The 25,127-nt window shown below is 38.0% G+C and overlaps 1 pseudogene; it reads right to left on the bottom strand.

Annotated features, from left to right (window-relative positions):
* Positions 1-25,127, bottom strand: part of LOC133714596 (pentatricopeptide repeat-containing protein At5g27460-like) — a 51,966-nt pseudogene that overhangs the window by 1,187 nt on the left and 25,652 nt on the right.

The following is a 25,127-nucleotide window of genomic DNA, read 5'->3' as shown; positions in this document are numbered from 1 at the left end:
AAACTCTTGGGAGCGCAAGCAAAGATGAGATTAAAAAGGCTTTTCGCACGGTCAGTGTATAAATATTTGATTGCCTGTAGTTTTTGGAAGATTTGAGGTCTTGCATGTATGAAAGTAATAAGGTTTTGGGGAAAATGTATATGTGGTTTGAGTTCTTTATCACATTGGGGAAACCGTGTTAGAACTGCATTTGCAGAGGAATATTTATTTTAGGGGCTGTGACCAGTTACCCATTTTTAGCCCAAAAAATGCCCACTTACTCCACCAAGAGTTTTTTAACCCCATTTACCCAATCTTACATCTATTGACATTTTAGCCCCTGTTAATTAAATTAAAACCCATCCATCTCTTATCAGTCTCTCTCTCCTTCCCAAACTCTCTCTCTCTCCCCCCGATCTCCACCTCCACTCTCTCTCTCTCTCTCTCTCTCTCTCTCTCTCTCTCTCTCTCCTCCCCATGATCTCCACCTCCGGTCTGTCTCTCTCTCTCTGATCGCCGCGCCGGAGATGCAGTCCAAATCTGAACACGACGATGAAGCTCCAGTCGGCGATCCAACGTTCTCGTCGCCGTTCGATTGATCGGCGATCCAGCCACTCCAACGTCCTCGTCGCAGTTCATCGGCAATGTGTCTACTGCCCCTAACGCTGCCCCTAAACCCTAAACTTAACACGAAGACATTATTTGGAGGCAGTAATGTGTCTACTGCCCCCCACTAAACCATTATTACTGCCCCCCACTAAACCATTAAAACTTGCCCCAGTTTTGTGAAGGGTTCTGACTTCGTATGAAGACATTATTTGGGGGCAGTAATGTGTCTACTGCCCCCCACTAAACCATTAAAACTTGCACCAGTTAAGTGAAGGGTTCTGACTTCGTATGAAGACATTATTTGGGGGCAGTAATGTGTCTACTGCCCCCCACTAAACCATTAAAATTTGCACCAGTTTCAAGGATTCACAGTGTATTGCACTTTATCACAAACAAATCAACAAGAGATGATTACTGTCTCCTAAGAAAGACATTATTGGGTGGCACTAATGTGTCTACTGCCCCCCAATAGACCATCAAACATTACACCGCTTCCTATGTTTCGCAGATTATACAAGTTATTCACACTCAAAACAACAGATAATGTCTAAAAACCCACATTATGAGGGTCAATATTCTGTCTACTGCCCCCCACTAGACTGACACAAACAACACAATTTTTTTCATTTATCAACTACTGCAATTTAACACTACATTTACTTTGGAATAGCAGTTTTCAGTCCGTCAATAAATAAAGCAGTTATCATTGGCCCCCAATACAAAGTCTACTGGGGGGCACTAATGTTACAACTTTTATGGTTATGACTGCACAATAGCAGATAGCCATTTTCAGTCCGTCGTCGATTCCTTCAGAAGGTCAACCCCGGCCTCGCCGAGCTTCTCAGCGACGAGGACCGTCGGCTTGGCGTCGAGCCTGGCAGCGGAGAGCACGACGACGAGTTTCGGCGCGGCGATGGCTAGAGCAGGCGTCGTGGGCGACCTGCCGGAGGGATGGAGGGAGGAGAGAGAGAGAGAGAGAGAGAGAGAGAGAGAGAGAGAGAGAGAGAGAGAGAGAGAGAGAGAGAGAGAGAGAGAGAGAGAGAGAGAGAGATAGAGAAATCGGTGAGGGGGGAGGAGAGAGAAATCGGTGAGGGGGAGAGAGAGAGAGAGAGAGAGAGAAACTGAGAGTAGAGAGATTGAAGGAGAGGGCAAAAAAGTCCCAAAAATTAATAAAAAGAATTAATTGGGTAAAGGGGAAATAATCCCTTAGAGTGTTTTGGGTAAATGGGGTTTAAAAACTCTTAGTCGGGCAAGTGGGCACATTTTAAGCTAAAATTGGGTAAATGAGCATTTTCCCTTTATTTTAATATGCAGTTAAAACTAAGAAACTCTAGAGAACAAGAAGCTTTAGAGGATGAAATCTCTCACACTTTTATTTTAATATGCAGAGGAATATTTATACAACCATATACAACCCTAATTCTAGACTAACAAGGAAAGTAATCAAATCACAATTACAATTGATAGGAGCATTTTAATGCGACGTTTTAATTGTTATTTCCTCATATTTACTTAGTTATTTCCTTAAATAAATCCTTCTTGTTTAGGAAAGTTACTATTTTTAGAAAGTTTCCAATTTTAGTAATAGTTTCTATTTTCAGGTCATTGGAGCAAACAAGCTGAAATAAGCTCAAAAGGGAAAGAAAAGCTGGAAAACGTTGGAGGAAGATTCCTGGAGGCACTAGGAGGCTATATGGATTGAAGGTGATACATGGAGGCCCAAGAATCTTCTGGATTAATTTGGATTTCGGCAAATGAGAGAAGGCCCATTGGATTTTGGGTTGTTGGACGTAATGGAGATATTTTTGGAGGAATTAAATCTGATTGCCGTGGGAAATCATGAAGATAATGTGAAAAATCAAGAAGAAATCAAGGAAAAACGTTGGAAATATTCAAGGGAGAGTTTCAAGGGATTGTGCAACAAGAAAAAGCTCAAAACAAGTCCAGATTCGTTCCTAAATCCCCTCAATATATTTTGGACGAAAATAAGGAATAAAATCTGTATTTTGTCATGAAAATCAAGAGAAAATCAAGGGGAGACGTTAAAGGTAGTCCATGGAGAGATTTAAGGAAGAAAATGTTCAAAATGTGTCCAAATTCATTGTCTAGGTTGATTCCTTGATATTTGGCCAAAAATGAAGAAGAAAATCAGATTAAATCCATATATATTTCGGCAACAATATATTAGGGACTTATTTTGAAGGCTTTTGATTGGTTGGGTGACACAACAAAGCTGACATGGCGCTACGTGATTGGTCGAAGCTGTGTGGAATTATTAAATAATTCCTTGGGAAAATAATAGAAGATTCATGAAGCTTGGAGGCCAAGTCCAACGTCCCCTATATATACTCCCCATATTTTGACGTTTTACACACACCTCATAATTCAGAAATTTCTCTCCATAACGTCTAAGCTCTCTCTCTCCATCCTCTAGTGCAATCCACGGTTTTCAAGCAAGGAAGAAGAAGAGAAGAAGGAGCCGTGAGCATCATCATCCATCCTCCACCTTGAAGACTTGCTTCCAAGATTCAAGAATCCAAACGCCAAGCATCCATCCCCATCTCCATCTCACGGTGTAATTCAACCTCTTTCTTTGTAACCTTGTTTGATTTTCGTGGAATTGTTTCTAGTTGACAACAATGTTTGAACAAAGTTTAAATCCGAATTCTTATGATTGAATGAATTTTCGATTCCTATAATATAATTGTGATTCTAAGTTGCTTTTGTGAGATTGTTCAATTAAATTTGCTTTACAGAAAACTTTTATATGTTTATGTTCTTTGGTGGCCAACTTAGGATATATGCATGTAATTGATGCTAGATTTAAGTTTATGATTCACCTAATAGTTTTGTGAACTTGAATCAAAAGTAGTAAAGGCTTTGGACAAAAGTCGAATTTAATTGAAAAGGATTGCAAATAGATGAACTTTTTCATACTAGGTTGTGCACTTAAGTTGATAACCTTTCTCTTGTTTATTGAGTTGAACATGTCTTGATTAGCTAGCTTTCTAGACTTTGATTGCATGTTTGATAGGATTGATCTAGGTGCTTTCACTTAGGTTAATTAGTAAAGGAAAGTAAAATATGGAAAATCATTTGCTTCAAATGTTTTACATGATCAACTTCTTTCTCATGACTTGGAAGAACAATTGTAGGGTTGAATCGAATTTGATTATGGAATTGGTTTTGATCTTTGTTTCTTATGTTTCATTCTTGTACTTGTGTTTGTATAGTTTCTTTATTTTATTTCTTTTAATTTTTGGAAACCTAAAACCCCCCTTTATTTCGTAAATTTGTATATATCTTTTGTATATTCTTGTAAATATTATACTTTGTTTTATTTTAATTCTTTATTTGTCTTACAATGACAGGTGTACCCTCAATCCCCGGATTAGATCGATCCCTATTTACTGCGTACTAACAATGATATCTTATAGGGTTAAATTATATGCTTGCTTTGAGCGTATCAACAATCCTTATTCTATACAATTAGTATAATTCTATTCCTAATAGTACTAATCCTAAAATATCTATGACTCACAACACTCCCCCTCAAGTTGGAGCATACACATCTCGAATGCCCAACTTGCCAAGTGAGTCATGAAATGCTTTGACTGATACACCTTTAGTCAGAACATCCGCTAACTGCTCCTCAGTTGGTACAAATGGGAAGGCAATCAGGTTTGCGTCCAACTTCTCTTTGATAAAGTGCCTGTCAACTTCCACATGTTTCGTACGATCATGCTGTACTGGGTTATGTGAAATTTCAATAGCCGCTTTGTTATCACAAAACAACTCCATAGCCTTTTTTGGCTTGAACCCCAAATCACGCAATAAATTACGTAACCATAACAACTCACATACTCCATGTGCCATACCTCTATACTCGGCTTCTGCACTTGACCTTGCCACCACCTTTTGTTTTTTACTCTTCCAAGTGACAAGGTTCCCTCCAACAAATGTAAAGTAACCCGAGATCGATCTCCTATCAGTAATACAACCAGTCCAATCAGCATCAGTATATCCACTCACCTCTAGGCAATGATGTTTTGAGAACATAAGACCCTTCCCAGGAGCTTTTTTTAGATACCGCAGGATCCGCACGACTGCATCCATATGATCTTCACTAGGATTATGCATGAACTGGCTCACCACACTCACTGCATATGCCAAATCAGGTCTAGTGTGACCCAAATAGATTAATCTGCCAACTAACCTTTGATATCTCGTCCTATCAGTCGGGACTTGATCAGGGTACTCTGCCAACCGGTGATTCTGTTCAATTGGTGTATCAGCTAGCCTGCAATCTAACATGCCCATTTCTGACAGCAAGTCTAGAACATATTTTCTTTGGCACAAGAAGATGCTGCTACTCCCCCTGGCTACCTCTATCCCAAGGAAATATCTCAAGTCACCAAGGTCTTTCATCTCAAACTCTGAAGCTAACTGTTGCTGCAACCTCCTAATTTCCTCTCGATCATCACCTGTGATCACCATATCATCAACATAGATAATTAACGCCGTTACTTTACCCTTCTGATGCTTAAGGAAGAGAGTATGATCCGAGTTGCTTTGTTTGTAACCAAACCGCTTCATTGCCTGAGTAAAGCGTCCAAACCATGCACGGGGGGATTGCTTCAACCCATAGAGTGACTTCTTCAACCTACACACAACATCCGTTTTATCAGCAGTCTCATACCCGGGAGGTAGACTCATATACACTTCTTCAGCCAAATCTCCATGTAGAAAAGCATTTTTCACATCAAGTTGCTTGAGAGGCCAATCCAGATTAGCCGCCAAAGAGAGAAGCACTCTGATAGTATTGATCTTGGCTACGGGTGCAAACGTCTTATCATACTCTACACCATACGTTTGTGTAAACCCTTTAGCAATCTCGCCTTATATCTACTAACTGAGCCATCTGAATCATGTTTAATTGTGTAGACCCATTTACATCCAACTAGCCTTTTCGCTTTAGGTAACACCGTCAATTCCCAAGTATTATTCATATGTAGAGCTTCCATCACTTCTTCCATCGCTTTTGACCACTTTGGATCTCTTAGAGCATCCTGCACTTTGTTAGGAATAGATACAGAGGAAATCTGATGCACAAACGACTCATATGACTCGAACAACCTATGTGTAGATACATAATTGGAAACCGGGTACCTAGACTTAGCTTTGAGACTAGGTTCATATTTCTTTGGTGGCTTACCACGAGTAGAACGAGAAGGTAAAATAGACAAATTGGGTTCGGGTATTACCTCACAGTGACCTTCAGGACTTTGGAGAGTTTGGCTCGTGGGAAGAGATGAGGAAGAGGGAGAAGTGTGTGGCAATCTTGCGCCTCCCTCCGTTTCTATTTCTTTTCTTTCTTTTTCGTCTGTTTCTTTTCCTTCTTTTTCTTCTCTTTCTTTTCCAGTCACGTGCCTTTCTCTTTCTTCTTTTCCTTCTATTTCTTCTCTTTCTTTACCCTCAGTCACGTTCCTTTCTCTTTCTTTACCCTCAGTCACGTTCCTTTCTCTTTCTTTCTTCTCTTTCTTCATTGTCCTTTTCTACTTTTCCTTCTCTTTTTTTTTTCTTCAATTACGTTCCTTTCTCCTTCTTCTCTTACTTTTTCTTCTTTGTATTCTCTTTCTCTCTCTTCTTTTTCGTCCGTTGTGTCACCTTCTTGGTTTTTTCTTTCTTTTGCTTCTTTTTCTTCAGCCTCTTTTCCATCGATCTCTTTGTCCCTTGTACTGCTGCCACTGCCACTTACCGTCTCTTCAAAATAACCATATTCCTCCCCCTGAAGAGAAGGGTGTGTGACAGAAAAATAGCAGGCGTCCTCGAAAAATGTGACATCTATTGTCACATAAAATTTTTTGGTAGGAGGATGAAAACACTTATACCCCTTCTGATGGGTCCCAAACCCAACAAAAACACACTTCAAGGCACGAGGTTCTAACTTCGAGCGTTGATTTTTAGGAATATGAACAAAAGCAACGCACCCAAAGACTCGAGCAGGAAGATTATGAAAAGAAGGAAGAGATACATGGGATGAGAGGACCTTAAGTGGAATATGATTTTAGAGAACACTAGACGACATCCTATTGATAAGATGAGAGGCAGTGAGAACTGCTTCTCCCCATAAGTACTTGGGCATATTTGCACTAAAGAGAATCGAACGAGCAACTTCAAGAAGGTGACGATTCTTACGCTCAGAAACACCATGCTGTTATGGGGTTTGAGGACATGTGGTCTGATGTATGATACCCTGTGTACAAAGATACTCCTGGAACTCATTGCTCATATGAATCCCCCCCATTGTCAGACCGAAAGAGTTTGATATGACCATTGTACTGTGTATGAATCATATTTTGAAAATTTTTAAAAGCTGGAAACACAGCATCCTTTGACTTCAGCAAAGCAATCCAAGAAACACGAGTACAATCATCAATAAAAAACACAAAATAGCGCATACCAGAAGGAGTAGGATCCCGTGAGGCTCCCCATAAATCAAAATGAATCAATTCAAAAGGTACAAGACTTTTATTTGAAATACTCAAAGGGTAGCTAACTCAATGACTTTTGGCCAGAACACAAGTTTCACACTTAAAAGATGACTCTGAAATTCCTAGAAACAAAGAGGGCATAGACTTTCTCATATTACTAAAGGAAAGATGACCAAGACGACGATGCCACAACCACACTTCATTCAATCGCTGCTCAGAACTCGAAATCAAATTTACTGGGGCCTTCTTCCCTGGTGTTATCCCCGCATACATCCGATCCAAATGAAATAACCTCCCCCTTAAATCTCCTCGGCCAATTATCTCCCTTGTCTGAAGATCCTGAAAAACCACATACATGGGAAAAAAGGTCACAGAGCACTGAGATTTAGTATTTAATTGAGGAACAGAGATTAAGTGATGTGACAAATCAGGAACATATAACACATTCCTAAGCTCTAAGTTTGGTGTGACTCTAACAGTTCCTATTCCTAATACGGGAAAGGCTTCACCATTAGCATTAGTTACTTTGGACACTGGTGGGATTGAGAGAGAGGTAAAGAATGATTTATTGTAAGTCATATGATCAGATGCACCAGAATCAATAATCCAAGTATCTTCCCCAACAAAGTCAGAGACAAATAAAGCCTTACCAAACTTACCTCTTCCAACAAAAGAGACTGAAGCATTACCAGGGTTCTGATCCGTTTCCTCTATACCCTGGTAGTCCGGGTTCTGAATTAATTTGCAGCAGCGGTACGGCCCTGTTGGTTAGGTCCCGATTTATTCCAAGTATTTTGTTGATTCAGATACCCATTCAATCGATGACACTTAGTCCTCCAATGCCCATAATTCTTGCAAAAAGAACAGTACGGCCGTGTTCCTCCTTGAGAACTTGGTTCGGGTCGAAGTTGATGAGGTGGTGGTACATATTTTGAAGGTGAAGGCTTGGTTTGGACAGTGAGACTTGATAACTCCGAATGGATTGCTTTGGTGCTATCAAGTTGAATCTCATCTTTGCGTATATATGCAAAGGCATCCTCAAGGGTAGGTGGAGTTCCACGTCTGAGCAACTCACCCTTTGCACTAGCATGCTTGTCGTCGAGACCATGAAGGAAGATATGCAGCCTCATTAGATCTTTCTCTTCATTGTGTAGCTTGATGTCATCAGCATTCTTTATCTTGTTGGGACGCCTTTGATCAATTTCCAGCCATAGACCTTTAAGGGCAGCATAGTATACTGCCACAGGCCGCCCATCCTGCCTCATCATGAACGCCTTGGTATGAAGCTCATGTATTTGAGCAAAATCCGAGTCATTCAGATACAATTGCTTCAAAGTACTTCAAATTTTTGCTGCAGTTTCACACCCAATAATTAATTGTACTACCTCATCTGTCATGGCTTTGTAGAGCACAGACATCACGGCACCATTATGAGTTTCCCACTTTGCATAACCCACATCTTTTTTATCCGGTGTCTGAATCAATCCATTCACATATCCCATCTTGTCCAGACCGCAAAGATGAGCAGTCATCATCTTCCTCCAACTACGATAATTCGTGCCATTCAGCTTGGCACCCCCAAATCCCCCTCCTGAGGATTCTTGATTCACAGATACCTCTACCTTCTGCACATCAGAAGTCACAATCTGCTTGGAACTCTATTCTCCACCCATGATACTTGAACTGCAACAATCTTCTCACTTTACACTGCGGAAGCAACGAACAATAAACCAAGACCAAAAATCCAAGATCAGATTCTTGGCTTTGATACCAAGTTAAAACTAAGAAACTCTAGAGAACAAGAAGCTTTAGAGGATGAAATCTCTCACACTTTTATTTTAATATGCAGAGGAATATTTATACAACCATATACAACCCTAATTCTAGACTAACAAGGAAAGTAATCAAATCACAATTACAATCCAGATTGACAGATTCTATACAATTAGTATAATTCTATTCCTAATAGTAATCCTAAAATATCTATGACTCACAACAGGGGAAACCGTGTTAGAGCTGCATTTGCTTGTTTGTAAGAGCAAGTTCACCCGTTGGGTCACCGGGTCACCTACTATTCACTACTTTTTAGTGTATATTTTCATTCTCTGGGTCACGAAATACACTGTGTAGGTCACCATGGTGACCCAGAACACTGTACAGGGTGACCCAGGGCAAGAAATACATTGTGCTCGTGACCCAAAGAGTGAAATTAACACTAAAAAATAGTGAATAGTGGGTGACCTGTGAACTTGCTCTAAGAGAAGTGCTCTACGTGTGGATTGGAGAAGCTTTTTAACTGGAATGTATCCCAACATAATTGAAATGTAAACTGTACCATGTACTCGCACCAAATAAAAAAGGGAACTGTTGCTGATGTTTCTTTCTCGGGGGAAGGGGAGGTAGGTAGGAAATGGTCAAAACCTGGTCTTTGTAGATTGAATAATTTGTCGGAATATCCTATATTATAAACGTCATCTTGGTTTTAACAGTAGTCTATATGTAACTGTATCTTTTCTCATCCATGATAGTTTTCTATACCTTACCAATCCCATCTGGTTAAAGGGTTCCTCTGGGATTACTGATGAGTTGAGTATCGATTTTGGGCTATCAATTATATGGTTGTACTTTTACCATTATGTATTGCTAAAGCCATGCCAGATTTTTAGTTTGAGTAAATACAACTTTCTATTGCCATTACTTTAGCAGTTATTATTCCATTCAAGCTGTTGACACTGAATATGTATGCAGCTGGCAAAGAAATACCATCCTGATGCAAATAGGGACAATCCTTCTTATAAGAGAATTTCATGAGATAAGAGAAGCTTATGAGGTTTGATTTGTGACTGGAGCAAAAATTTACTAACCTCCTATACGAGTTTTTCAGAGCTGTCTCTTTTATGTGTTCATATCTCATTATTACCAAAATCTGGAATAGTTTGCAAGTTTTCCCAAATTGGGCGTGTAAAAATTCCGTTCTTCAGTTTCTTTTTCATTGTTGATTCCAGACATTGCAAGATCCTGAAAAGAGGGCAGAATATGACATGGTAATAACCCTCTCTCAAAAACACACATCGCCGTTTTGTTGTTATTAGATGTTGTATAACACTAGCTAATTTGTTTGTAGACACCAAAAATTTAATGAAAATAAAATTCATTAAATAATTCGGTCACCACTTGAAATTATGACCGAACAAATTTAGTCAGCATGTGGGTCCTGCAAATTGTCCACATGGCTTGTGAGTCAGCAAAATCACGCATACTCAGAGAATGACAGTTGGCGATACATGAAAGGCTCGACGGCAATAAATGAATTTGCTCCGGCTAAATCAATTGATATTAAAGCGGATCAATCAAATTAATTGATTCCGAATAAAATCAAGCATTAAATCTCGTCTGCTGATTAGATATCAATTTATTTAAATTGATAATCAAGATTAAAATCAGCCATCAAACTAATTGGCTAATTCCTTAATAGTCATGATTAAATCAGTTAATTAAAGCTGATTGATTTGATTATGCTATTAATGAAATACAATTAAAATCAGCCATCAAATTAATTGGCTAATTCCTTAATAGTCATGATTAAATCAGTTAATTAAAGCTAATTGATTTGATTATGCTATTAATGAAATACAATTAAAATCAGCCATCAAATTGATTGGATAATTCCTTAATAATCGTGATTAAATCAATTAATTAGGGCTGATTGATTTGATTACGTAATTAAGGAAAATACAATTAATTACGTGTCATCAAGGCATTCCAAATTGAGAGAGGCGCTGACACTATAAATAGCCCCTCTCAAATCAAGAGAAGGACTTGAGCCGGAGAGAAAAATCACTCCCAAAGTTCATAAGTCTTCAAGCGCGTGAAGAGCCTTCAAGCTGCCAAATAGCCGGTTCATCACCAACCTCAAGTCAAAGCACTCGTCACGTGTCAACCCTCGTGGCCATCATACGACTCAAGATCAAGCGTCAATCGCCCTTGAGCCAAGTACACCATCGAGGACGACGACAGACAGAGTGACGCAAGCAGACGGAAGAAACCTCTCCAAAGCTCAGAAGTCTCCCAAGCTCGTGAAGAACCATCAAGCTGCCAAATAGCCGGTCTCTTCACCTCGCTGACTTCAGACAAGCAGGGGAAATCACCTACAAGCTCGGAAGTCGTCAAACACGCGAAGGATCAACAAGCACCAAACACACGTGCTGATTCATCCACCATCAAAAGCCATACTTGCTACGTGACACCGCTCGTGGTTCAAATCTGATCAAGTTCAAGCCTCTACAGCCCTTGATCATCCGTTGTCTTCAACAAAGTAAATCCTCTACAAGTTCTTCATCAAGCTCGTGGAGAATCAACAAGCACCAAACACACGTGTTGGTTCATCCCCTACCAAAGCCGAAGAACACTCGTCACGTGACACCACTCGTGGCCTAAATCCGATCAAGATCAAGCTTCTACAGCCCTTGGTCAATCATCTTCCTCAAATTGTCAACATAGCAGGAAGTCCACATTGCAACCGTTTGATTCAAGATCAAGTGCTCGCCACCCTTGGATTAAATCAACGTCAGAGATCGAATCAGAGGAGAATCTTGTGAAAGAGCATCAACAGAGATTGTAACCCGCAAATTCATTAATAAAAATATATTATTTTGTACACGTGTCCTTCTTTCATTAGTTGCAGGATTTTTCGTGTTTACAAATTTGGCACGCCCAGTGGGACCATCTCTGCCTCTCATCTCTTTCTTTGACAATCTCAAGTCGTCATCCTCAGCATATGGCTTCAAAGATGGTTCAACTCAAATCAACAAACAAGACCAATAAGGTAGCTACTCTGAAAATGAGTAGAAACCTTAACAATCATACCGTTCGGAGTGAGTCGTCTCAACTCGCGACATTCATAACTCATCCATCTCAGTCACGTCAGCCGATCATCACTTCGACAACAATGGGGGCAAACCTCACTAAGAAAAGATGGTCAACATGCTCAAGCGACTCAAGGGAACATTCTTCCTCGCACACTGCCAGTGTTGATCCGCGAACACACATACTCCCCAATTCGTCTTTTGATAACCAAACGGAAGAGACATTGGAAGATTCCTCTTTTGCTATGCAAGTCATGGTAGTAGGGGTCACCACCGTGGAAGAACAGACGACTCAAATAGCCCAATTGGCTGAAGCAGTTGAGAAGCTACAGAAAACTATTGAAGAGAAGGATATGGAAATTGCTGCGCTCATGGAGAAGTTAGAAACTCAACATGGCGATGACTCAGAAAAAGGTCCGCATGGTCATAAGAAAGACTCATCTGGCAGATCATTTTCTGAACAAAAAGAAGAATCAAATTTCATCCTAGCTTCATGGTCAATTCAGCAACTTCAAGACATGATTGCCAACACAATCAGAGCTCAATATGGCGGTCCCTCTCAGGATACGCTTACGTACTCCAAACCTTACACGAAGCGGCTTGACAATTTGAGGATGCCAACTGGGTACCAACCTCCCAAGTTTCAACAATTCGATGGCAAAGGTAACCCCAAGCAACACATTGCGCATTTCATCGAGACATGCAATAGCGCTGGCACAAATGGCGACTATCTTGTGAAACAATTCGTTCGCTCACTCCGAGGGACAGCATTCGAATGGTTTATAGAATTGGAGTCTGAATCCATTGATAGCTGGGAGCAAATGGAAAAAGAGTTCTTGAATCGCTTCTTCAGTACACGTCGCATTGTAAGCATGTTAGAACTCACCAACACCAAGCAATGGAATGACGAGCCAGCCATAGAATTCATCAACCGTTGGCGTGCGTTAAGCCTCGATTGCAAGGACCGACTTTCAGAGTTGTCAGCAGTAGAAATGTGTATTCAAGGCATGCATTGGGACTTACTGTACATCCTTCAAGGGATAAAGCCTCGCACCTTTGAGGAACTTGCCACTCGAGCTCATGACATGGAACTTAGTATCGCTAGTCATGGTCGAAGAAAATGTGAAATCGTTGAACCACATAATCAGAAACATGTCATGGAGTCTTTGGCGATCACAACTCCTGTCAAGATCACAGCACGAGTCAAGTCAAATAACCAAAACAAGTTGGAGCCGACTCATGATCAAACAAGGCGGCGCACTCTTAGAGAGCTAGAAGCTAAAAGTTACCCTTTTCCAGATTCCGATGTTGTTGACATGTTGGAAGACTTGCTTCAAAAGAAAATAATCAAATTGCCATATTGCAAACGTCCAGAAGAGATGCATCGCATCAATGACCCAAAGTACTGCAAGTACCACCGTGTCATTGGTCACCCAACGGAGAAGTGCTTTGTGTTGAAAGACCTCATCATGAAGCTCGTACAACAAGGAAAAATCTGTTTAGACATTGAGGATGACGTGGCTCAATCAAATCATGCTGCCATCATCTTTGATCAACTCGAAGTAGTGCCGTCCACGCCTTTGCTGGGGGCATGCTACTTGCCTAAATTTCCTTAAAGCACACAAGAATTGCCACGCTCCTAGCCAGCACGAGCGTAAACTGCACATGGCACAAAAAAAAAAAAAGTCTGTTGAGTTGAAAACCCGAAAGGGCGGCTCAAACAAAAAAAAAAAAAAAGAAAAAAAAAAAGAAAGTCGAATTCAAACTTCAAGTCACACCTCCAACACGTGACAACATATTTACGGCGCACCTTGAAGTGGGGGCATTTGTAGACACCAAAAATTTAATGAAAATAAAATTCATTAAATAATTCGGTCACCACTTGAAATTATGACCGAACAAATTTAGTCAGCATGTGGGTCCCGCAAATTGTCCACATGGCTTGTGAGTCAGCAAAATCACGCAGACTCAGAGAATGACAGTTGGCGATACATGAAAGGCTCGACGGCAATAAATGAATTTGCTCCGGCTAAATCAATTGATATTAAAGCGGATCAATCAAATTAATTGATTCCGAATAAAATCAAGCATTAAATCTCGTCTGCTGATTAGATATCAATTTATTTAAATTGATAATCAAGATTAAAATCAGCCATCAAACTAATTGGCTAATTCCTTAATAGTCATGATTAAATCAGTTAATTAAAGCTGATTGATTTGATTATGCTATTAATGAAATACAATTAAAATCAGCCATCAAATTAATTGGCTAATTCCTTAATAGTCATGATTAAATCAGTTAATTAAAGCTAATTGATTTGATTATGCTATTAATGAAATACAATTAAAATCAGCCATCAAATTGATTGGATAATTCCTTAATAATCGTGATTAAATCAATTAATTAGGGCTGATTGATTTGATTACGTAATTAAGGAAAATACAATTAATTACGTGTCATCAAGGCATTCCAAATTGAGAGAGGCGCTGACACTATAAATAGCCCCTCTCAAATCAAGAGAAGGACTTGAGCCGGAGAGAAAAATCACTCCCAAAGTTCATAAGTCTTCAAGCGCGTGAAGAGCCTTCAAGCTGCCAAATAGCCGGTTCATCACCAACCTCAAGTCAAAGCACTCGTCACGTGTCAACCCTCGTGGCCATCATACGACTCAAGATCAAGCGTCAATCGCCCTTGAGCCAAGTACACCATCGAGGACGACGACAGACAGAGTGACGCAAGCAGACGGAAGAAACCTCTCCAAAGCTCAGAAGTCTCCCAAGCTCGTGAAGAACCATCAAGCTGCCAAATAGCCGGTCTCTTCACCTCGCTGACTTCAGACAAGCAGGGGAAATCACCTACAAGCTCGGAAGTCGTCAAACACGCGAAGGATCAACAAGCACCAAACACACGTGCTGATTCATCCACCATCAAAAGCCATACTTGCTACGTGACACCGCTCGTGGTTCAAATCTGATCAAGTTCAAGCCTCTACAGCCCTTGATCATCCGTTGTCTTCAACAAAGTAAATCCTCTACAAGTTCTTCATCAAGCTCGTGGAGAATCAACAAGCACCAAACACACGTGTTGGTTCATCCCCTACCAAAGCCGAAGAACACTCGTCACGTGACACCACTCGTGGCCTAAATCCGATCAAGATCAAGCTTCTACAGCCCTTGGTCAATCATCTTCCTCAAATTGTCAACATAGCAGGAAGTCCACATTGCAACCGTTTGATTCAAGATCAAGTGCTCGCCACCCTTGGATTAAATCAACGTCAGAGATCGAATCAGAGGAGAATCTTGTGAAAGAGCATCAACAGAGATTGTAACCCGCAAATTCATTAATAAAAATATATTATTTTGTACACGTGTCCTTCTTTCATTAGTTGCAAGATTTTTCGTGTTTACAGAGTTATTTCTGAAAGATGCTATAATTATCATATCAACTAATTAGATATTTATCTTTATCAAAATGGATTCCTAACCATATGAGTGACATACCAAAGCCCATTAGGTGTCTAGGTAGATAATTCATATATTTCCCATTTATTGTAATAAGTTTAATCAGTTTGTTATTTACTTAATGTAGATAATATTAGGTCCAAATAATAGTTTACAGTCTCCCCTTTGGACCAATATTGTCTACATAACAACTGAACCAAAACTCATTCCAGAAAATAGCCAAAGTGTGCACTGAAATATATGGTTTCTCAAGATCAATTCAGTTCTGTCAAGAACGTAGCAGCTAAAATAGAACTTGGAAATAAACATGTTTACGTAAACATATTTGTTCCAAATTACCAATAATAACCTCTGCATCTCACATGAACTACAAAACTGATATGATGAAATCAAGTGGTAAAGTATGTCATTCTGCAGTAAACATGCACTTGATTATAGTCCAACTAAAAATTTTGAATATCAAAATCATAATGCAAACATTATTTACTTAAGCACCAGTAGATTGCATGTTTGCCTCTTACTGAATATATGCATATTTCCATCCACCTGATAATCAACAAAACTAAAATAGCAGCAATCAAATATTATCAAAATAAGATCAAGCTGTGAAACAATATATCTGGAAATACCTCAAGCTTTATTCATTTGACCAAAATATGAATACATATTGTTTCTGACATGAACTGCAAACTGAAATAAAATTGAAACTTTCAAACTAAGAAACTGAAAACATAATCTTTTATGACTTTTGCTCTTTCTGAACTCAGGAATCTAAACTAGAGAGAATTCCCATGTCTTCAACATGCTTCTTGAAAACTGAAACTGGTAATGCCTTGGTAAAAAGGTCTGCAAGCTGTGCATCTGTGCTAATGAAAGCTATTTCAATCTCTCCATGTTTTACCCTCTTTCTCACACTGTAGAACTTCAAGTCTATATGTTTTGAATTATTGGACCTTTTGCTATTCTTACTGAAGAACACAGCAGCTTCATTATCACAATAAACTTTCAGCTTTCCATCAACAAGATTACTTAAAATCTTTTTTTTCCAAAAGAAAGTTTCTGATCCATAGGCCTTTACATACACCTTCATATATGGCTATAATTTCTGCATTCATGGTGGATGTGGCTATCAATGATTGTTTCATTGTTTTCTAAGCCACTGCACCACCTGCCAACATGTATACATAGCCACAAGTAGACTTCATTGATGCAGGATAATTGCCTGCAAAATCTGAGTCTGTGAAGCCTGCAAGTTCAAGTTTCTTCACACGCTTATACACAAGCATGTCATCTACATATAGGATAAGAAAGGCAAATTGGTTTCCAACAATTTTAATTTTAAGACACATTCATCAACAAGGTTTTCAGTAAAACCAAAAGATACAACCACAGAATCAAATTTTCTATATCATTGCCTAGATGCCTGTTTAAGTCCATATATAGATTTCTTAAGCTTATAGACTAAGTTTTCTTTTCCAGTTTCAATATAGCCTTCTGGTTGTGACATGTATATCACTTCCTCCAGTTCACCATTTAAGAAGGCTATTTTTACATCCATTTGATGTAACTCCATATCATAGTGAGCTACAAGAGCCATTATGATTCTAAAAGAGTCCTTAGTTGAAACTGGTGAAAATGTTTCTGTAAAATCTATACCCTCCTTTTGTGTGAACCCTTTAGCCACAAGCCTTGCTTTATGTCTCTCAATATTTCCCTTGGCATCTCTCTTAGTTTTGAACACCCACTTGCAGCCTATAGGCTTGTGATTTGGATCTGGCTTCACAAGCTCCCACACTTCATTATTATACATGGATTCAAGCTCTGCATCCATGGCTTTCTTCCACTGTTTTGACTCATTACTTTCTGCAGCTTACTTAAAATTTACAGGGTCATTATCATCTGCTAAAGTGCTCTTAACTTCTTGCAGATAAACCTCATAAATATCATTTTGACCACCAAAAGTTGGCTTCCTAGTTCTTTGTGATCTTCTAGGTTCAGCTACATTTTGTTGAGGTTCAGGAACATTTTGATCTGGTATAGGTTCAGCCACTTCAACATTTTGGTTTTCAAGTTCTAAGTCACCATCTGCTTCATTGTGAACTTCACTATCAGTTTCTGCATTATTTTTAAAGTTTGGCATTTCTATTTCTGTATCCTCACTTTCTGCAATTTCCTCAAAATCATCAGTTAAATCTTCAAATTTTGTATTGCAGATACTCTCCCCCAGAAATTTAACCTGATGAATTTCAAAAATTCTAGGTGAGTAGTGAGGTGCATAGAGTTTATAACCTTTATATTTTTCACAATAACCTATAAAATGACAAGTTACAGATTTAGGGTCAAGTTTTCCTAAATTGGGATTGTAAATTCTTGCCTCAGCTTTACAACCCCATACATGGCAATGATGCAGACTAGGTTGCCTACCACACCAAGACTCAAATGGTGTTTTATCCACAGACTTGCTTGGGGACCTATTGCAAAGATAGTTTGCAGTTCTTAAAGCTTCTCCCCAAAACATTTTTGGCAACCCTTCTGTACACATCATACTTCTTACCATATTCAACAGAGTTCTATTCTTTCTCTCTGCAACACCATTCTGTTGGGGATTGTATGGTGTTGTATATTGAGCTTTTATACCTACATCCTGCAGATATAAAGCAAATGGACCCTTTTGTTGTCCTTGCTCAGTATATTTACCATAAAATTCACCCCCTATCAGACCTCACAGTCTTAATTTTCATTTCTAGTTGATGTTCAACTTCAGTTTTGAAAATTTTAAATGCCTCAAGTGACTGTGATTTTTCTGACAATAGGTAGATGTAACAGTACCTTGAATAGTCATCTATGAATGTAATGAAATAAACATTTCCACATATTGTTCTATGCCTGAAGGGACCACATATATCTGTATGAATTAACTCTAGCAGTTTTTCACTTCTGCTAGCAGTCTTTTTTCTTAAGTTTGTCATTTTACCCTTAAAACATTCAATGCAGTCTGCTAGGTCTGAAAAGTCTAGTTCTGGAAGTGTTTTGTTCTTTACTAATATTTGCAGTCTTTCTTTTGAAATGTGGCCTAGTCTCCTATGCCACAAGTAAGCTGATTTATCATTGAACAAGGTCCTTTTAACACCTGTGATGGTGTTGTTACTTAATGTGTTATTTCTGTCTTCAACAAGTGAGATTACTTGTTGAGGTATTGAACAATTCAATTTCATATAATTATCCAAAATAACACCAGAACCATATAACAAGGAACCTTTAGAAATTTTTATTCCATCCAAATCAATGTAAAAACAGCAACCAGTCTTAACCAAAAGAGACATAGAAAGTACGTGTTTCTGTTGAAGAATACGGAACGGGAACTAAGTGTGGATCATGATGGGGAGAGAGAGAGAGAGACACAAGCATGTATAGTGGTTCACCTTACCCTTGAGGCAAGGCTACGTCCACTTAGGTATTTCTACTATGAGTGAAGCCAAGTGACCTTTGTAGTGATACAAGTATAGGGATCATCGATCCATCCTCTCTAAGAAGGGGAGGACTTCCCTTTATAGCTAAAGGAAGTCCCATTCTATTCTATATTTCCAATGTGGAATACAATACACATATTGCTTCTCTTGAAGCCTCTTGGAGAGCATGGGAGGGTGGCCCCCCTACGAGGTACCGGCCGACCTCCACCATAGCGAGGTAGCTCGGGTGTCGGACTACCGGATGCATGTCGTAGGGGGGACTAGTTATGTCGCGGGGCCCACCTAAGAGGTCGTTACTTATGCTTGGAGGTATGTAATATAGGTGATATGTACAGAAAGTAAATTCCTCTTAATCGAGGGAATGTAATAAACATCATCCAAAACTAAAAAAATTCCAAAACCTAGATCTAGTCTTAAGGTTCCTATAGCCTTCACTGCAACCCTCATGCCATTTCCCACACAGACATTGGTTTCCTCACTTCTTAGTGCCCTCTTCTTTGTGAATCCCTGTAAAGAATTCGTAATATGCAAGGGTGAGTCAGAATCTAACCAATAAGTGTGAGGTTCAATATTGACAAAATTAATTTCTAAAGAAAAAGTTTCTGTAATACTTAAGAAATTCTTACCCTTCTTCACCAACCAAGCTTTAAAACCTGAGCAGTCCTTCTTCATATGTCCTACTTTTTTGCAAAAGTAGCACTTGAACTTAAAAGCTTTGGTGGTGTTAGGTGCTGCAGTGTTTCCAAATGGCTTAGTGATGGTTTTGGTGACCTTAAGCTTGTTCTTCTTTTTCTTTGGCTTTTCCACCAGGTTCACAGAGGTTGTAGGCTCTCTCTCTTTCTTAATTCTATCTTCTTCATCAGCACAGATGGATATGAGCTCATCTATGGTCCAGGTACCCTTTAGAGCATTGTAGCTAGTTCTAAGCCCACTGAAGGTATTTGGCAAAGAATGCAGTGCAACATGCACCACTTGGCTATCATTCACTCCCATCAGTAACTCCCTGAGCCTAGCATTAATGTGGATCAGCTTCATTATGTGCTCTCTAACTCCCCCAGATCCTTCATACTTCAGCTCATGGAAAGCCTTATGATAGGAGCATTTTAATGCGGCGTTTTAATTGTTATTTCCTCATATTTTACTTAGTTATTTCCTTAAATAAATCAGTTTTAATGTAGTTTCTATTTTTAGGTGCACTAGAGAAAATGGAGAAGAAATGAGCTGAAATGAAGACACGTGGCGAAAAGAAAGGAGTCATGATGGCACTAGGAGACCTTATGGCTTGAAGATGACACATGGAGGCCCAAGAATCTTATGGATTAATTTGGATTTTCGGCAAATGGAGAAGGCCCATTGGATTTAGGGTTTTGTGGACGTCAAAGAGAGATTCTTGGAGAATAAATCTTTAATTGCCGTGAATTATCAAGAGAAGATTATGGAGACAACGTGAAAATCAAGGGAGAGTCATAAGAAGATTACGTTGGAGATATTATTGGGGAATTAAATCTGATTTTGCCATGGGAAATTATGGAGTTAATGTCAAAAATCAAGAGAGGATCAAGGATAATGATGCCATGGAGAGATTTAAGGGAAAAAAGGTCCAAAACAAGTCCAGATTCATTCCTATTTTCACTCAAGATTATTTTGGCCGAAAATTAAGAGAAAAATCAGATAAAATCTTGGGAAAATCAGCAATAATATATTTGGAAAGATTATGGACTTATTTTGGAGCTTTTTGATTGGTTGAGTGACATGGCAGAGCTGACGTGGCATTAATTCATTGGTTGGAGCTGTGTGGTGCAACCAGAAAATTCCTTAGAAATTAAATTCATGAAGCCTTGCCTTCCCCTATATATACCCTCCTCTCTAGATGTTTTACACACAACACACACACCACACCACAACAACACACGACACCACAACACCACAACACACCTCTCTCCCTCAGAAAATAAACATTAGAAAAATTCTCTCCATTCTCTAGTCTTCAGAAGCTCTGCGTCTCAACTAAGGAGGAGAAGAAGTCATGCAATACATCAAGATCCTATCCGCCATCCACCCTTGTGTCGTCGCTAGAAGATTGCTTGCTTTCAAGGATCTTCAAGTTCTTCGTCTCAAGGCTTGTCATTCGTCTTTCACGGTGTATTTCATACTTGCTTTTATTTTCCTTTGTTTGATTCATAGAGTTATGAATTCTAGTTAACATGACGTTAAAGGCAAAGTTTAAAGCTCATTTATATGTTTTGAAATAAAGTTGTGATTTTATGTGTTGATTTATATGTTGCTTATGTGAGATTGCTTGATTGATTTTGGATTACAGAAAACTTTTGCATGTTTATGTTCTTTTGTGGCCAACTTAGGATATATGCATGTAATTGGTGCTAGATTTAGGTAAACAATTCACCTAATAGTTTTGTGAACCTAAATCATAAGTAGTAAAGGCTTTGGACAAAAGTCGAAATCAATTAAGGAGGATTGCAAATAGATGAACTTTTTCATACTAGGTTGTGCACTTTGGTTGACATCCTTTCTTTGTTCTTCATGCGTTGAATGTGTTCTTGATTAGCTAGCCTTTTAGACTATGATTGCATGTTCAATAGGTTTAATTTAGGTGCTTTCACTTAGATTAAATATTGAAGGAAAGTAAAAAATGGGAAATCGTTTGCTTTCTAACGTTTCACATGGTCAACTTCTTTCTCATGACATAGAAAATCAACTATAGGAATTGTAATTGGATTTCATTCATATGGATGTGGTTTTGATCTTTGTTCCTTGCGTTCCACCCTTGTATATGTGTTTTTACATTTTATTTATTTTAATTTTCTATTTTATAATTCTTAAAACCTCCTTATTTGTGTTTACTTGTATATATTTTTATTCTTTGTGTTACTTTTGTAAATAATACCTTGTACTTGTATTAATTCTTTATTTGTTTTTGCAATTACAGGTGTACCCTCAATCCCCGGCTAGAACGATCCCTACTTTTTCCATACTGACAACTACATCTTGCAGGGTTAAATTGCGCGCTTACTTTTATCGTCGTCACCTTAGACAATCTTGCAGCCTCTGCTTTCTCACTCTCTTTAAATTTTCTCTCAATGGCCTCCATATAGTCAGTAGCCAAGTCAGGTTTTTCTACACTACCTCTTACAGTGTCAGACATAGTGTTCCTAATGGTGTTCTTGGCCATTCTATTTGACTTGTGTCAGGCTTTAAATGCCTTAACCTCCTTAGCTGAACTATCTTTAGTTAATGCCTCAGGTTCATCCTCATGAAAGACTAGGTCTATATTCTCATGCATCATCATATAACGCTCTACCGAATCTCTCCAGGCTCTAAAGTTTTTTCCAGTGAGCATCAAAACATTGTTGAGGTTCATGTAAATACTTCCTAATGAGCAAAGTCAAAAAGAAAAATTCTGTAAGTTCCAGTTTCAAAACGTAAAAAATACAAAGTTTCAATTTAGCAATATTTCTGCAGATTTATGTGTTAGTTCCAAAAGCAGTTCAAAAAACACATAAAACAACAAAACAAAATATCAACCATAGTGGCAACAAGTATCACAAGATACTATGTCAATGAAAATACCCCAAATCTGAATTTCACATTAGGCAACACTTTTGTAGCAGTAGACATAATGTACTTAAGTTTCTGAATCTTCACCCCATAATTAGAGAACTCAAGTTATCCAAAAAGACAATCAACATCCTATGACAGTAGAAGAGTCTTTAAGTATCAAAATATGAATTCAAAATCATGTGTGAAGCTGTTTTTCACCCAACTATGCTATATTAACACTTCTTTGGAAGACACGAGTAAGCACAGTTTGAAAACAATTAACACAAGTTTCCAGGTCATTTTTATCTTAATGATCAAATGCAAATAATAACAGAAATTGCTTTATGCAACATGCCCATTTTTATTTGCAACAACCTGTGACCTAAATAAAGTTTAGGATTAATTTCAGTTTACCCCCCTGAGGTTTGGGGGTGTCATCATTTCACCCCCTGTACTTTCAATTTTGAATTTTTACCCCCTAAACTTTCCAATTTCAATCAGCCGTGTCCAATTTCTACTATTCCGTCCAAATTGGACGTTAAGTTTGACTTTTGAGGGCTAAAATGGTCATTTCAACATAAAAAAATTAAAAAAAATTAAAAAATAAAAAAAATTAATTTTTTTTCTTTCTGTTTTTTAGTTTTTTTTTTTTTTTTTTTTCTGTTTCTTTTTTTTTTTTTTTTTATTTTGTCTTCAACCTATACACCATAAGTTACAATAGGTTTATAAAAACAAAAAAATACTCTAGGTGGTTGAAAGCCGCTCGCTGGTCTACGATATTTGTGATATATCTCTGATAAAGTAAAGAATTTTAGGATATATCCCCAATAAAGTGAAGAAATATTTGTAAAAAATAATTTTACACTTTATCTGTAAATAAATATTTGTATATCCCCAATAAAGTGAAGAAATATCGGTGTAAAATCATTTTTTGTCTATGATATTTGTGATATATCTCCAATAAATTGAAGAATTTTATGATATATCCCCAATAAAGTGAAGAAATATCTGTAAAAAATGATTTTACACTTTATTTGTAAATATCTGTATATCCCCAATAAAGTGAATAAATATTTGTGTAAAATCATTTTTTACAGATATTTATTTACAGATAAAGTGTAAAATTATTTTTTACAAATATTTCTTCACTTTATTGGGGATATATCCTAAAATTCTTTACTTTATCAGAGATATATCACAAATATCGTAGACCAGCGAGCGGCTTTCAACCACCTAGAGTATTTTTTTGTTTTTATAAACCTATTATAACTTGTGGTGTATAGGTTGAAGACAAAATAATAATAAAAAAAAAAGTTAAAAAAAAAAAACAGAAAAAAAAAAAACTAAAAAACTAAATTTTTTTTAAATTTTTTTAATTTGTTTATGTTGAAATGACCATTTTAGCCCTCAAAAGTCAAACTTAACGTCCAAATTGGACTGAATAGTAGAAATTGGACACGGCTGATTGAAATTGGAAAGTTTAGGGGGTAAAAATTTAAAATTGAAAGTACAGGGGGTGAAATGATGACACCCCCAAACCTCAGGGGGTATACTGAAATTAATCCTAAAGTTTAACTAAATTCAATTCAAGACATCAAGGCACTTGAAAAGAAACTTTACTCAATATGCAATTTTCTCAATGAAAATATGACAACATTTACAGGGAGACAGTGAACTTCTTAACTCAAACATTTATCAATTTATCATATAATCATTGTTCAATCGTAGATATATATTAGCAGAATGCAAAATATTAAGCACAACCATCCATAAGCAATCACAGAGAAAGCACAAAAACGTTTCAATTAAACTCAATTCAATTCAGAGACACAAGCACACCAAAACTTAAATTTCATCCGGTCACCATCTACTCTAGCCTAGGTGTAAGCCGGGAATGCTTCTAGTGTTCTTGTAATTCAACAGAAAACGAATTAAAGCTTTGAATCGAAACATGGTTCTCAGAAGGCCTAACCTTTGCGACTGTAATTCTGCAACAATTTTAGCGGAAGCAATAATTCCCAAAAGCGATCTTAATCCGAATTTAACTTTTTTTTTTTTTCTTCTTCTTGGCCTGTTATCCAAAACCCTAATTTCCGAAAACGTTTTGCAATTCAACATAACACAAAACTCTAGTTCAAAATACAATGAATTGATCTTCTAAAAATGATTTATGAATTGTGAAATTTTGCTCTGATACCATTTGTTAACTTAATGAGCAAACCAAGATCGTTTCACAAAATGCATAAACACAACCAAATGATCAATACAATATGAACTAGAATACAACAAGAGGAGATGCATCACCTGCTTCATGCACAACAGCCATTCCTTCAAAAGTAGTAGCAGTAACATAGCTATTCAACACAAATAATCCGAGCTCCAAAACTTCAAGCAGCCACACGCAAGAAATCTTCTACTCAACTATGTGTGTAACTCCTCTCTATGGGGCATGACTGAATGTTTTGTCACATAGTGAATAGAGACTTCAAGCACCTATATATACAAGCTCGATAGGTATTCCCATAAAAGAATCATTGATTCTAGCGAATGAGTTATTTATGAAAGATGCTATAATTATCATATCAACTAATTAGATATTTATCTTTATCAAAATAGATTCCTAACCATATGAGTGACATACCAAAACCCATTAGGTATCTAGGTAGATAATTCATATATTTCCCATTTAT

This window comes from Rosa rugosa, chromosome 6, assembly GCF_958449725.1.
Source record: "Rosa rugosa chromosome 6, drRosRugo1.1, whole genome shotgun sequence".
Lineage (NCBI taxonomy): Eukaryota > Viridiplantae > Streptophyta > Magnoliopsida > Rosales > Rosaceae > Rosa > Rosa rugosa.
This window is presented reverse-complemented; position numbering and strand designations above follow the sequence as displayed.